The 15,206-nt window shown below is 41.6% G+C and overlaps 1 protein-coding gene across 1 annotated transcript in view; it reads left to right on the top strand.

Moving 5' to 3' along the window:
* The window catches only part of LOC117493894 (receptor-type tyrosine-protein phosphatase gamma-like), a 537,521-nt gene that overhangs the window by 291,630 nt on the left and 230,685 nt on the right, over positions 1–15,206 (top strand).

Below are 15,206 nucleotides of genomic sequence, written 5' to 3'. Positions count from 1 at the left end.
GCGCTGGGTTGTTCCTGGCTGACCTTACCATTTCCCCTGTGAAGCCGTCGTGTGAGTCCTCCTCAGACGGAGGCTGACACTCGGTTTAGTTAATCTGGCACCGGCAGCTGGTGAGCCGGGGGAAAAACAAATCAATTAGAAATCTCTGCTAGCACACAAACTTTGTTATTGGAGTCTCCGGTGTGTTAGCCAGCTGCTGGATGCTATTGTCTTTGCATCTTCACCCAGCTCAGGTTAGCTGTGGTGTAAGGCATTTCCTCTCTGCGGATCTGCCATCTGCCTGTGATGAAATATTCAGTCTGTGGAGGGGGGGGGGCGCCCTGGGACAAAGATGGCCAGATTGTCTAGACAGTAATATGTTCCACGCAGCCGTTTTCATCACATATAAGCAGATGCCCTCCAAAGAGGCACTTCCTGCTAATGAAGGAAGTTTAGTCTCCAACCATGAGAACTTTTTTATTTGAATTTCTTCTTCGTGTTAGGACCGCATTTGTTATTCACTTTGTTAGCACTATTACGTTTTGCAGCAGTTGAGGTTGGTTTTTCACACTTTTAATTTATGTATGCTATTCAAATATTCTCTATTTCTTATATTCCATAATTCCTTACTCTCTTTAATTTTCCCACAGAGCACTATTTTGTCTCAGATTTATTTGAATTAGGTCAATTATTTAATAATTATTATTCATCATTCATTTGATTTACATGATTCTCTAGTTGTGTGAGTATGTGAGAATGTGCAGGATATCCTTGTGACAACATTCCTCCCTTTTTTAGAGTTTTTCAAGTAATCCCTCGATTTATCAAGAAAACGATCCTCTTACTAATCAATAATGACGATAATCATTACTTGCAGGGGTAAACAATGCTGTCTTAGCCAACTAATACTGTGAAATCCTGCTTGTACATAAATACATGAGTAATAATATTACAAGCATTTAAATATTCAATTACATTTCATAGGGGGCCATTTTACTACATTTAGTACTTTTAGTTAGATACAGTTCTAGGTTTTTCTATATGGCACATTTTACTTTGTGTGTCTCCAGTGTTCTACATTACAAAACATTTACTCTTGCCTCAGAGCTCTGCCACATGTAAGCATTTGGCGTTGACAGGGGACCGCCATCTTTCCTAAACGCTCACTGTTAGTTGATCCGAAAACTCCCATGAACAGTTAGCGAGTGGCTGTGGAGTGCATCACACCACATTTGGGCAAGCTGAATAGCTTCTCCATCTGGTCAAATTGGCAATTTCCAGATGGCAATATGTCAGGCAGCATCTCAGCTGCCGGCAGACTGTCACCGAATGCTCCCCAAATTATTTCTGAGATGTACAAGTTATTCTAAATCTTAAATACAAAATATCTGCTCCATTGGTTTGAACCAAAGCAATATCATTATTCTGAAACAGCAGCAAATACTGTATGTTTGCAGTGATTTAAAAAAAAAAATACAATTGTAACTACTGTATATGGCACTGTTTACAGCTACTGCAAAAACATTTCAGGCCACTATGAGCATGAATACTCGGCTCGATTGTTTCTTTTAGGATTTCAAGCACACACAAGTTTGATGTTTCTTGAGAGCTCAGGCAGTGCTCTTCTTCTTCTAGAGTTTTTTATCCTGCACAGGAGTTAAAATGTTCCGTAGGCAGCCAGGATCAGTCGGCTCACACGTGAGGCCGGCTCTGTGTGTAGGGTGAGTGTGTTTTAAAGGGCGTGCATTTTAGATGGAGGTACATCAGACGCTGTGGGCGATGGCTTTGTTTTCCCCAGAGACTGTTCGCGAGCAACCAAAAATCAATACAGCAGCTTACAGGCCATTTGAAGGGCCTGACTCCTACTCTCATTCATCACCCAACAATCTGCCACCTTATAGAGAACACATCCTCACAGGGACCCCTCCGCACAGCTAGGCTCTCCTAGGTGTGTGTGTGTGTGTGTGTGTGTGTGTGTGTGTGTGTGTGTGTGTGTGTGTGTGTGTGTGTGTGTGTGTGTGTGTGTGTGTGTGTGTGTGTATGTGTGTGTGTGGTAAGTATGTGAGTTTTATTGGGCGATCTCACCGCTCCATAACTCTGAACTCCCTTTAGTCGGTCAGTGTGTGTGGGTCAGTCATATCAGTCATCTACATGTATCTCTGTATATATTTTGCTCTTGTCTCATATTTGCTGCTACCACGAATGGTCAAGTGTTAGCATGGAGCAACATCACTGCTCATTTGCAAACAAAGAAGTCATTTATTTATTTTATCATTAACAAAAACAGGCACTAAAATAATAGTGCTGTGTGCCTTTGAGCTAGCCCTGCGTTGTAATATGACATATGTTTTGAGTTTGTGTATAAATTTGCTTACATTTTGGTAGAGCCCCCTCTGGAGAACAATGCACCAGCCGCCACTGGTTTGAAATTGTTCAAGATGGAATATTATTATAAAAGACGTCCAAAGGAGCTACTCCATCCACGCTGCAGTGTGCTCCACATATCTGCCAATGAACAGTGCAATCAATATGTTGGAAACACAGATGGATTAGCAGAATGGCTAAAACACAGATTATGTTGTCTGTAGCTTGCACGGTGAGCTGCTCACTGTTGACTGCTACCAATAAATAATAACTCTCATCAATTCCACTCTAATGGTGGTATTTCAATCTACCATGTGCAAATTGGGAGCAGTTACACAGAAACTCAATGTGTAGCATACCGGGAGACTTGATCTGGACCTTTTTTCTTACTGAACTTGGCTTCTTTTGAAGTTTAGTGGGTTGACAAAATCCTCCCCGAATGTTCACTGTAGTGTCCACACTGGCTCAGGGAATGTGAAATCAAGCTGTCGACACAAGAGATTGGCTTTGTCCAATGAAAACTATCAATACCTCAAGTCAAATTAACTATTGGGTGTGTAAACTGAAAACATTAAACAGTGACTTATATTATTTCGACAGGTTCAGAACAATTGTATTAGGTTAGTTTACCCCGGGATTCCACCGGGTCCGTCTGCGCCGCGATACGGCCGCGTTACGGCTGCGCCGCGGCATTCACAGCAATCGCGGCCACTCTAGTCAATGGTTGTTATTCCACCAGACGCTCCGCGTTACGGCTCAGAAGCGTCCCAGAAGCGTCTCGGCGCTGGGCTCCGCTAAAAATACACGGCTGGTCTATTTTTGACGTTAGGGTTATGTGCTGTGGGTGGGGGGGCAGAGAAAGGTGGTGCAGCTGAGAAAGAGAAGCACAGGTCAGCCTTATCCGCTGAGTCTCCACTGAAACAATTAAACATTGACTTTAATTAAATGTATTATGACAAAAAGATTCACATAACTGTATTAGGTTAGTTGAAAGCAATAATATTATGTTGAACCTTGATATTATTGCTTTCAACTGACCTTATCTGAAATCTGTTGACATAATACATCGTTTCAGTTCTTTCAGTGTGGCCAGGTCAGCTTCCATGCCGTTGGGGGGGGTAATGATAATGAATGCTCAGGCTTGGAATATCGGTTTTGTTGTCATTCTTTATGTACTATTTTCATTCAACGTGTTCTGTAGCATGTAGTTTCTTCCTGAATGAATGTCGCTCTCTCAGATCAAGCACAGTTTTGTTTCTGTGCTCACCACTTTTCAGCTGAGTTGAGTGATGAGACAATCCTCCCAAAACTCAGGGTATTCGCTCCAAGGTTGAAACACAACAAGGGATGATGGTAATACTTATGAAGCTTGAGAGCGTGGACAGGGACTATGGTAGCTGAGTGGAGGCTGGGGGGGGGCACGGCGGTAATAGGCAGGCTTAAGGATATGTTATCCTGGGCCTCAGCAGCCACAGCGAGTACAAGCAGGGGGTCAACGGATCCACTTCAGCTGCTGATGTGCTGCTGAGCTCCAGCTGGGAGGGTCTGTGTGTGAGGGTGTGTGTGACTGAGTGCTCGCTTACTGTACTTACTGTGTGTGTGTGTGTGTGTGTGTGTGTGTGTGTGTGTGTGTGTGTGTGTGTGTGTGTGTGTGTGTGTGTGTGTGTGTGTGTGTGTGTGTGTGTGTGTGTGTGTGTGTGTGTGTGTGTAGTATACACATGTGTAGGTGTGTGTGGGGGTGGCTGGCTGAGAGAAATGGGTCATGGGTGGAACAATAACAATTTGGAGAAGAAAACAATGACACACAGACACATACATTCACACACACACACACACACACACACACACACACACACACACACACACACACACACACACACACACACACACACACACACACACACACACACAGCATGGCTTGTGTAGAAGTTGCCCACACCTGCTGTGGCTTCAGGAAAATATATGATAATAGCAAGCACACAAGTTTGCCCACAAATGAAACAGTGAACAATAAACACAGCTCTGTCCAAGTTAACACCCACGCTCATGATTTGTTAACTCTAATTTAAACAGCAGCCATTTTATAAACAAAGAAATGTTGATTTACTACCCGCTCACTGAGGCATCTTCCCCTCTTCTTCCTACGGTAAATCATGGTGATAGATGTATAAGATGAAACATTTCTAAACAAGTATGCATGTGCACAAACACTTGCAGCAGTATTCTTCACACTCATTCAGAAGGTTTGTAGAGTGGTGCCAAGTACACGATGTCCAACAGTGCCCGATGAACAAAGAGAAGCCGCGTATGAGAGCTTTATAGCTCTAGAAAGAAACATGAACTCCTCTGCTTTAAGTACCGTATGTTTATTTTATTAACTGCAAAAACGATTTAATTTGAAGATCAGTTTGAGCCTGAGTTATCTAACTGTGACCTGGAGTACAACAGTGAAATCCTGCTTTTACATTAACACGAATAACAATTCAGAGACTTGATTATAAGTTAAACAAACATTATTTTTGTTGTCACCAAAATGCATTCCACCAGCTCAATGTGCGTAACAATTGGCAATACAAAGGTGGAAACAGTAGTTTCAGTAATGCTTCAGTTCTCTTTTCTTCACTTACCCCCTCAGTGCTTAGTCCAAACTGTTTCCTAACATACTGTAAGATAAAGGTAATGCTGGCTATTCCACTTACAAGAACATCAAAATCCTTAATCCATATTTTATTTTTATTTTGCAATTATGAGAAATCTCTTGAATACAGAAGATGAGATAATATCTGTTTTACCTACACATTCACTTATGTATGTTAATAGAACAGTTGTATTTCAATTGAACCACAGTGTTATGGAAACAGCTTGGGTGCAAACAGACTGAGCTGAGGCTGCACATAACACACATACATTCACTTGGTGCAGCAGTTTATATTGCACAATCATATATTTGATATTTTATACATTTGACAAAAATGTAACATTTAACATATTGTACTGCAGGTAGGGGCTGTTGAGAAGTTTTTGGAATATAAAGCGATCATTGTGTTGGATTGTTTGTATTTGATTTCATATTCAACAAGATCTAGATCATATTTCTGAGCAGGATGCCTGATCTTCTTGAAACCTGTTTACAGTTTAAGGAAGCCCTGAAGGTACTGATCTGTTAGTTTGCTTCTTAGCTGTTCAACTATGTTAACTAACATCTGATGAGTCAAACCTGAAGCAGGACCTGTGATGTCTAAACTATGAAACCAATGAAGCATCATTTGCATGTCAGTTATGAGGGCTGTTGGATTGTCATTTGAAGAGAAGCATTGGAGAGTTAGAGAGTGCACCATAACAAGTTGAAGGGTCAGTGGGTCCAGAATGTCAGTAAGCTGTCGGTGTTCTTTTTTCAATAATGCCTCGTTGCACATTATCCTGCTTATTACACGGCCACATACTACGACCGCTCCCAATATTAATTGAAATTATTTGATTGACTTTAAAATGATGGTATACTGTAGCTACCGCTATGAAAAACTCAGTCGCACTGCGCGTAACTTGCTGGGATATGTTGCCCCCTCTGTTCAGGCCTAATATGTTTCTATGGCTCACTGTGTGCTGTGAAGGTGTGTGAAGGTGTGTGAAGGTGTGTGAAGGTGTGTGAAGGTGTGTGAAGGTGTGTGAAGGTGGGGCACTGAGCGGAGCAGATCAACAGAACACACACATCAGTTGATTTCTCTGCCTGCTGGCTTTCGGTGGATGTAACAGAACTTTGGGTCCTAATTACAATTTCCTCTATTGTAGCAACCCACAAAGAGAAGGAGAGGCCGAGAGAGAGAGGAACAGAAAGAGAGAAATAGAGCTGCAGAGAGGAAACTGCTTTGATGACAGAGAATCGTTTATACATTCATAAACACTCTGATACTATGTTCTTATGCTGGTGCTTCGGTTAATAAATGTTTCCTTTGATTAAAACATTGTAACTTTAGCTCTTCATTTGGCTTTATGAAAAGTATTGCCACTTTCATACCTGTCAATGGGAGAGTGGGAGAGTGGGAGAGATACGTTTGAATAAACCTGGGTTATCCTTTTAAGGAATTCATATTAACGTGTGCTGTGTACAGGGCTGTCCAAACTGTTTTCACTGAGGGCCAGATACAGAAAAACATACAAAGGACTGGGCCTATATTGCCTCGTAAGTTAAGTCATAAGTTAGTCAAATCAATCAAATGTCTGTAAATTATTCTTGATACTTGAATATACTTTATGACAAACAAACAGGCTACATCACAGCTCTTCATAGGATTTCATTCATTTAGTTACAAACAGTGCTGGCAGCTCATTCCTTAAAACAGAAGGCTCAGATTGATTATCATGAGGTGAAACAGGAAGGGTATATTTCAAGCTTGTGATGGTAATTACATATTGGGCTTTTTTTATCAACTAATATTTGTTAGACATTTTTTTCAACAATAATTGACTGAATTTATTTGAAAAGTGGGCTTATTGACACATTCATTTAACGGTGTAATATATTTTATATATTTCAGAAGTACAATATAAGAAAAGCATGTAGTTTGGACCCCCCTGGTGTAATGGGTTAAATATGAGCAGTGTGTGTGTGTGTGTGTGTGTGTGTGTGTGTGTGTGTGTGTGTGTGTGTGTGTGTGTGTGTGTGTGTGTGTGTGTGTGTGTGTGTGTGTGTGTGTGTGTGTGTGTGTGTGTGTGTGTGTGTGTGTGTGTGTGAGAGACCGAAATCTGACTTCCAGGGATACTTCCGTATATTGCCTAAATCTAATATAGGCCAATCTGTGTGATTTTGTATTTCAGTGTAAGCGTCATTATGAGCTGTATGATGGATTTATATTGAGATTCTATGTGTGAGCCTTTCATTAGAGCTGGCCTTTCACAAATTGACTGGAGTTTTATGGACATTTCCAAAACTTCTCCCTGTGCCGCCTCCTCTCCATCACATTAAATATAACGGCAATGATCATTCCCTCTTCCAAAGCTAAAGTGTTTTCTCCGGTCAGATAATTTATAATCATTTTGTTTATAGGGGCATTCATTATTCTCTCTTTTCTTCTCTGACTCCAGTCAGACTATCTCTGTCTCACACCAACACACAGAAAGAACAAACAAAGTCAATCTCAGTTAAGTCTCTGTTAGGATTCAATGCTTCTCTCAGCGAGCTTTCACTATCTTTTATTTATGACCGGCAAAATAAGAGGAGGGAACAACAACAATATTAATAGTGGAACAACGAGGAGAATTGGAAGAAAGCAAGGTCAAAGGGATTTAGGTCCATGAAAACAAAATGTTCTTATTTCCACAATCCGGATCAGTGCTGTTTGTCTCGGCTTGTAAAACCCCATCAACACACGCACGCACACGCACGTGCGCGCGCACACACACACACACACACACACACACACACACACACACACACACACACACACACACACACACAGACACACACACACACACACACACATATATATTCACCCACATGCTCCCACCATGCATTGAGGCGAAGAGGAGCAGCATACAGATCAGGGCTGTGATGGACACTGCTGATGTGTTTGCAGTGGAGCATATGTAACAGTTTTAAATATGTTGTGTTCAAATACAAACTGAAATAATTGAACCGTTGACTTTAATTAAATGAATCCACATACACATACTACTGATAGATAAATAGATACTTTATTCATCCCATATTGGGAAATGATTTTGTTTCAGCAGCAGTGTGTTCAGGCATTAACATATTTAAAAGGTGGAATAAAGTATAAACATGATCAAATTAAAACAATAAACAGCAAATATAAACATATATACAGTAGAAAGGACCTATATCACAAATAATACACAATATAACATATTCTGGATACATTGAAATGTTCTATGAAACACCAAGATACTGCAGCAACACACATATAGACTTATGGAAAGTATCAGAAACATATACAATTCAGATGTGCAAGGTACTGCATGTGATATTAATAATATATATATATAAGAAAAAAAGTAATATTTTATTCAGATATTTTTCCTGTTGACTGAAAACATACCGAAGTGTGATCCCAAAACCAAACCACCAGAACCAGGAAGTGTGTGTCCCTTCACACACACACACACACGTGGTAATGACCAGGCAGTGTGTGTCCCTTCACACACCCACACACGTGGTAATGACCAGGCAGTCTGTGTCCCTTCACACACACACACACACACACACGTGGTAATGACCAGGCAGTCTGTGTCCCTTCACACACACACACACACATGGTAATGACCAGGCAGTGTGTGTCCCTTCACACACACACACACACACACGTGGTAATGACCAGGCAGTCTGTGTCCCTTCACACACACACACACACACACGTGGTAATGACCAGGCAGTCTGTGTCCCTTCACACACACACACACACACACGTGGTAATGACCAGGCAGTCTGTGTCCCTTCACACACACACACACACACACATGGTAATGACCAGGCAGTCTGTGTCCCTTCACACACACACACACACACACACGTGGTAATGACCAGGCAGTCTGTGTCCCTTCACACACACACACACACACACGTGGTAATGACCAGGCAGTCTGTGTCCCTTCACACACACACACACACACACGTGGTAATGACCAGGCAGTCTGTGTCCCTTCACACACACACACACACACACACACACGTGGTAATGACCAGGCAGTGTGTGTCCCTTCACACACACACACACACACACGTGGTAATGACCAGGCAGTCTGTGTCCCTTCACACACACACACACACACACGTGGTAATGACCAGGCAGTCTGTGTCCCTTCACACACACACACACACACACGTGGTAATGACCAGGCAGTCTGTGTCCCTTCACACACACACACACGTGGTAATGACCAGGCAGTCTGTGTCCCTTCACACACACACACACATGGTAATGACCAGGCAGTCTGTGTCCCTTCACACACACACACACACACACATGGTAATGACCAGGCAGTCTGTGTCCCTTCACACACACACACACATGGTAATGACCAGGCAGTCTGTGTCCCTTCACACACACACACACACACACACACGTGGTAATGACCAGGCAGTCTGTGTCCCTTCACACACACACACACACACACACGTGGTAATGACCAGGCAGTCTGTGTCCCTTCACACACACACACACACATGGTAATGACCAGGCAGTCTGTGTCCCTTCACACACACACACACACACACACACACACACACACGTGGTAATGACCAGGCAGTCTGTCTCCCTTCACACACACACACACGTGGTAATGACCAGGCAGTGTGTGTCCCTTCACACACACACACACACACACACACACACACACGTGGTAATGACCAGGCAGTGTGTGTCCCTTCACACACACACATACACACACACACACACGTGGTAATGACCAGGCAGTCTGTGTCCCTTCACACACACACACACACGTGGTAATGACCAGGCAGTGTGTGTCCCTTCACACACACACACACACGTGGTAATGACCAGGCAGTGTGTGTCCCTTCACACACACACACACACGTGGTAATGACCAGGCAAAGGACAAAGGTTGAGTTAGACGTTAAATCTTTATTTGATCTGGGTTGAAAGTGAGAGGCCTGTCAGCTGATGGTACAGTCCTGCATGCTGCGTGTGAAGCAGCTGGAGAGTCGGCCTGGCTGCAGCTTCAGCATATACTAACACAAAGCAGCATGTTTTATATCTTTTCTGTTGTCAGTTTTGAAAAAGCTGTTTCATCAAAATGGTAATTTGAGTTAAACATGACCTGCTTTCACATGACATCACCTCAGGGCAGACTCTGTCTTCCTCCAGTCTGCCTGTTTTTACCTCTGCTGTCAGCAGTCACATGACATCCATGTCCAACTGACACTGTCCTCCTGAGGCCCGCCGGGAGCTGCTGGAATCACAAGGAGAGAAGAAGAGACATTCAGTTTGGAAATAGAGAAGTGTCAGGAGCTGTGATTGTTGAGTCAGTGGACATTAAACCATCATGCTCCTTTCTTTTCATAGGCTGAACCTTGAAACCCACTTGTTCAGAAAAGGGACATTGTTATGAGCGTTCAAAAAAATCTACGCGCATCCAAATGAATGACCCATTGTCGTCCATTTATTTAAAGAAAACTGAGAAATAGTAAACAAAAACGTTGAACTTTTAAAGAAAAGATTCGTAGCCAGACTGAAAAAACTAAAAAGTTGACTTTATTTAAATGTATAATGTCAACAAATTTCACAAAACTATATTAGGTTATTTGAAAGCAAGAATTTCAAGTTTAACAAAAAAATGTTTCACGTTCAACTTAATAATATTGCTTTTAACTAACATAACTATTATTTTTTGAATGCATACGGTGTATTACAGGTAGCTTGTATCATACAAAGCTCTATCATCAGAACCATTCTGTAATGCAGTTGAGCATTGTTTGCCCTCCCACTCGCAGTGAGTTCACCTGTCCTACATTAGAGGACCAAAACCACGCCTATATCTGACCTCACTATAATTCAGCAATAAAAAATATCAATCAAAACAATAATAAACATCAACACAGTGAAATCCATAACATCCTCTGCATGATAAAAAAAAACATTTAAAAAACATTCATAATATTCCTTATAAATACAAATTAGGTAGATATGCAAAATGGCTTCAAAAGACCTGGTTGCATAGACCTGGTTGTTGCTCAATGACATCATGGCAGTTGTTTTGGTAAACATATGCTTATTTAAATTATTCTAGTTCATCCCTGGCCAGATGTCTGTGGCCTCGGCCCAGCATTCCAGTTTCTCAGTGGTCCGGTCAGGCCTTTGTGTAACAGGCCTGCTGACCTTTAATAATCATAATGCCTATATAATAAACTATAATGGACTATAAACCCATTGAGCCCGGCAGGTGTCAGGGATGACATTTTTGGTCATTCTAGCGCACAAACTAGTCATTTGTACCTTTGGCATAATCAATCAAGCAGCTTATTCCTCAATCAAATTAATAATTCATGATCTGGAACTACTTAATCAGGCCCTCATATTAGTGAATTAATTTCCTCGAATGAATATCCTTATGTCTTGACACGGTCTCTTTACTGTTTGCAGGCTGGTTTTGGTTGCTGGTTGATCAGATGTCACTGTTATAATAAAGTTCAGAATCAGCTGTCAGGTCATGATCAATCCACCTGGGCTGCATCATGGCTGCATGGGTTCAACACACAGTTATTAGGATTTATGAGATATGTTTTACTTTTTGACTCCTAACAGTATTTTACTCTCTCTTAGAATATTGTGCTACATATTTTAGCTATATGCCATACTACGTATATTGTAATGTTACTTGCTTATATGCTGTATTTATTTGATCTGTTAATGTTACTATACTTGTTCTAGCACAATATTCTTAATGGTGTTATTTTCACAGATTTCTGACACACTTCTCTGTATATCCAGATCATCTGCACATATATGAAAGATAGAAAACAGTGTCAGTGTTACAGGATGCACTAGATTTGAATGGACTTTTGTGACTTTTCCTCTCATGCCCCTTTCACACCAACGTGGTTCCCGTTCTAGCTCCGTGCTTGCGCTCTTCTGGTTCGGAACCGGTTTTTATTTTCAGCCCCCGTTTTGTTCACACCGCCCAGAGCCCGACTGGTGCTGCGTCATGACGTCACCGTTTACGTCGCTGATTTTCTCCCCAACGGCGCTCACAACAATAACAACAATGGGGGACTGCGTCAGGTCGATGATCGTGTTGCTTTTAATCATACGAAGCCAGATTAAATTAAATAACTACTTCTCCAACCTTATACTTTTCTCCAGAGTGCCGTGGTTCATTGTTTATTAATGTGTTTCAGCGGCATTTACCGACCGCTGCAGTGCTGCCCGCTGTTTGGCATCACAACGCTGTTATGAAAGTTTCTCTGTATAAAATGGGTGATGTTGGCATAGCAACCGAAGCTAAACTGACTGTCTTGACTACTTGTTGCTATCCTATTGTGGCATAAGCCGTTTTCTACAGGCACATTTTACCGGCGTATTTTTCATTATGATTCTACTTGTGATAGTCGGACATGACAACCTGTGCAGCCCATGTATTGATTCCATCCGATAGCTGCTATAATAACAAACAAAACGTCTGCCTGCTCTCCACAATGATCAATAACAGCGAAGGGATGGTCAAAGTAAGGTACAAATAAACAGAATCACACTAAGCCTGGTTAGTGTTGCCTGACTTTATAAAGTGTGTTTTTTTTTTACAAGTGTGTGGTTGCGTTCTAGTCACTTTGCTCAGCACTACTGCTTGTTACAACTTTTATTTGCCGTACTCGCCTTAACTGTTAGCTCAGGTTAATCTCGCCCCCCTCCGACGTAAGCTTGACGTATGCGGTTCCTGCTTCTAGACCGACAATGTTTTGGTGCTCGGTAAGAACCGATTTTCGGGGAAAAGAGGCGGCTCCGCTGCGCTGTGAACAGGAACAACTGGTGCTTATCAGGCTCTAGCTCCGAACCGGCCCTGGAACCGCGTTGGTGTGAAAGGGGCATAATTCCTTCTTTTTATTTCAGGATACAAATTAAAATGGAAAACTTAAATATGGTGGATTGCCTTGTTGGATAGTTTGGAGAAGTTATGTGTTTTCTGTGAGTTTTCAGTTGGCTAAACCTTGACCTTTATTACTTTAAACTGGCATATAAAAGTGAGGTTACATTTGCTTTTACTGATGCCTGTTTGTATTTATACTGTGGATTATACTCTTATTTGATGATTAAGAAAAGAAGAACCTGGATGAAAAGACAAGTCTGAATAGACAAAACGACCGACCAACAAATACAAATGTGACCATGCAGTCTTAAAGCAGCTTCATGTTCTTGTCTATGAAGCAGTGATTTGAAGCAGAGCAGCAGATCCCAGCGTTAGATGTCTGGGTGTGAATTAATTCACTTAACAAATCTCTGACTGCGCTGTCTTTATCTCAAGTTGGCTTTCCCACCTTTGAAAAACCACCTTTGAGTGGACCAACAGTTTGTGGCGCCTGGAGCCAGGAGCACGCTGGCCTCTGTCAGTCAGATCCACACTTCCTCTCTCGAGTGATTGTTCAACTCACAGCGCCTCCATCTCCGCCCACGCAGCCGTTTATCACAAACTTTCCCAACAAAACTCATCCCACGCTCATTTGCAGTGTGTTGTGTGGAGGTGAGAGGGGAGTGCACGGCAGCGGGGGGGGCAGCTCCTCAGCAACCAGCAGTTCATCAGTGTGGAAGCGTGCATTCAGAACAGCCTGACTGCTCTCTGCTGCTGTCTCTCAGTTACACAGCTTTCAAATTCAGCTTGAATTTCACTGAGAGCAGTATTCTTCTTTTAAAACTATAAGTGAACTAAAGCCACGCTCTTTGAACACATCAGTCCTTCATTATTAATACATTGCAGATAAACCATCCTCTGCATCTTAGTGATAATACCAACAAATATTAACCAGCTACCGTGAAAACATTAAACGGTGCCTTTAATGTAATGTATTATGTCAACAGGTTCCATATTAATGTATCATGTTAGTTGAAAGCAATCATTTTAAGTTGAACCCTATTTTAAAAAACCTAATATTATTGCTTTCAACCCAATACAATTATGTGTTATCTGTTTACAAAATAAATGTATTAAAGTCAAGGTTTTTAAAAATGTTTGAGTGTAACTTTAATTCAATGTAATCTGTCAACAGATTGCACATAGTTGTATTAGGTTGGTTTGTAGCAGTAATATCAGGTTCACATCAAATAATGGTTTCAACTCAATATTATTGCATAATACATTTAATTAAAGTCAACGTTTCAATTTTTCAGTGTATATAACCAGTTGTATCATGATTTATTTTATTTCCACATTACCTGAATGTGTATAGATGAGGAAAATAAAATGTATATTACCTGTGTAGACTTACACTAAAAAGTATGAAGCGCCATTATAAAGTAATGTGACAGTGACAGAAACAACACACATTGTAACAGACTCATTACAGATGTGTGTCTGTGAGTGTCGTGAGCATCAGTACCAGATGTGCAGAACAAATCAAGAAATGTGTCCAGATGTGCAGCTTTGCTGTGTGAGATATTTACATATCAGATTTATACAGGCAACATATTGCAGCTGTCAGGAGGAAACCTTTCATCTTCTCAGGAACGTCAGGGAAAAAGCATTATTATAATCTTGACCGCATGGCAGGTAACCAATGGATGCAAGAGACAAAGTGTCTGTACATGTTGTATTGTGTGCTTGGATCTTTCAATTATTTGTAATGTATTATGTATTTACTGGTACATTCTTAGTGCATGAATACATGTGCTCATCGCTACTGAAGCATCCTCTGGAGACCATGAATATTCTTACAGAATGAACAGCTCCTCTAATATGGCTGCTCGCTATCATCTCCATCCTCAGGGACAATTCATAAAACATATTCAACAAGGCACATTGAAGTAACACAAGTTATGTGTCACTTCCATATAAGAAAATGATACATATCCAACATTCAAGAGTAAACGAGAACAAAGAAAAGAGTGAAAACAGGAAGTTCTTGTTATTCATAGCTGGATCAGGTCCTGTCCTCTCTGTCCTACACAACACATCCTGTGGAGAGATGGGGGGGGGGGGGGGCATCGCATGGTGCATGTGTGAGTTTAGTTCCTGAACCTGTTTTTGCTTGTGTGTCTGTGGTGGGTGCGGGGGGCTGGCGCAGTTGTCATGTGTGGAAGGAGCGTTTAGTTTTCCTCACTTCACGCTCAGCTGGACAGATGTGACTAACATGTGGAGGGACGGGGTCAGTGTGGCACGGACGAGGTGTGACATCACTC

Source organism: Trematomus bernacchii, unplaced genomic scaffold, assembly GCF_902827165.1.
Source record: "Trematomus bernacchii unplaced genomic scaffold, fTreBer1.1, whole genome shotgun sequence".
Classification (NCBI taxonomy): Eukaryota; Metazoa; Chordata; class Actinopteri; order Perciformes; family Nototheniidae; genus Trematomus; species Trematomus bernacchii.
The sequence above is the reverse complement of the archived record's forward strand: the minus strand, read 5'-3'. Positions and strand labels throughout refer to the sequence as shown.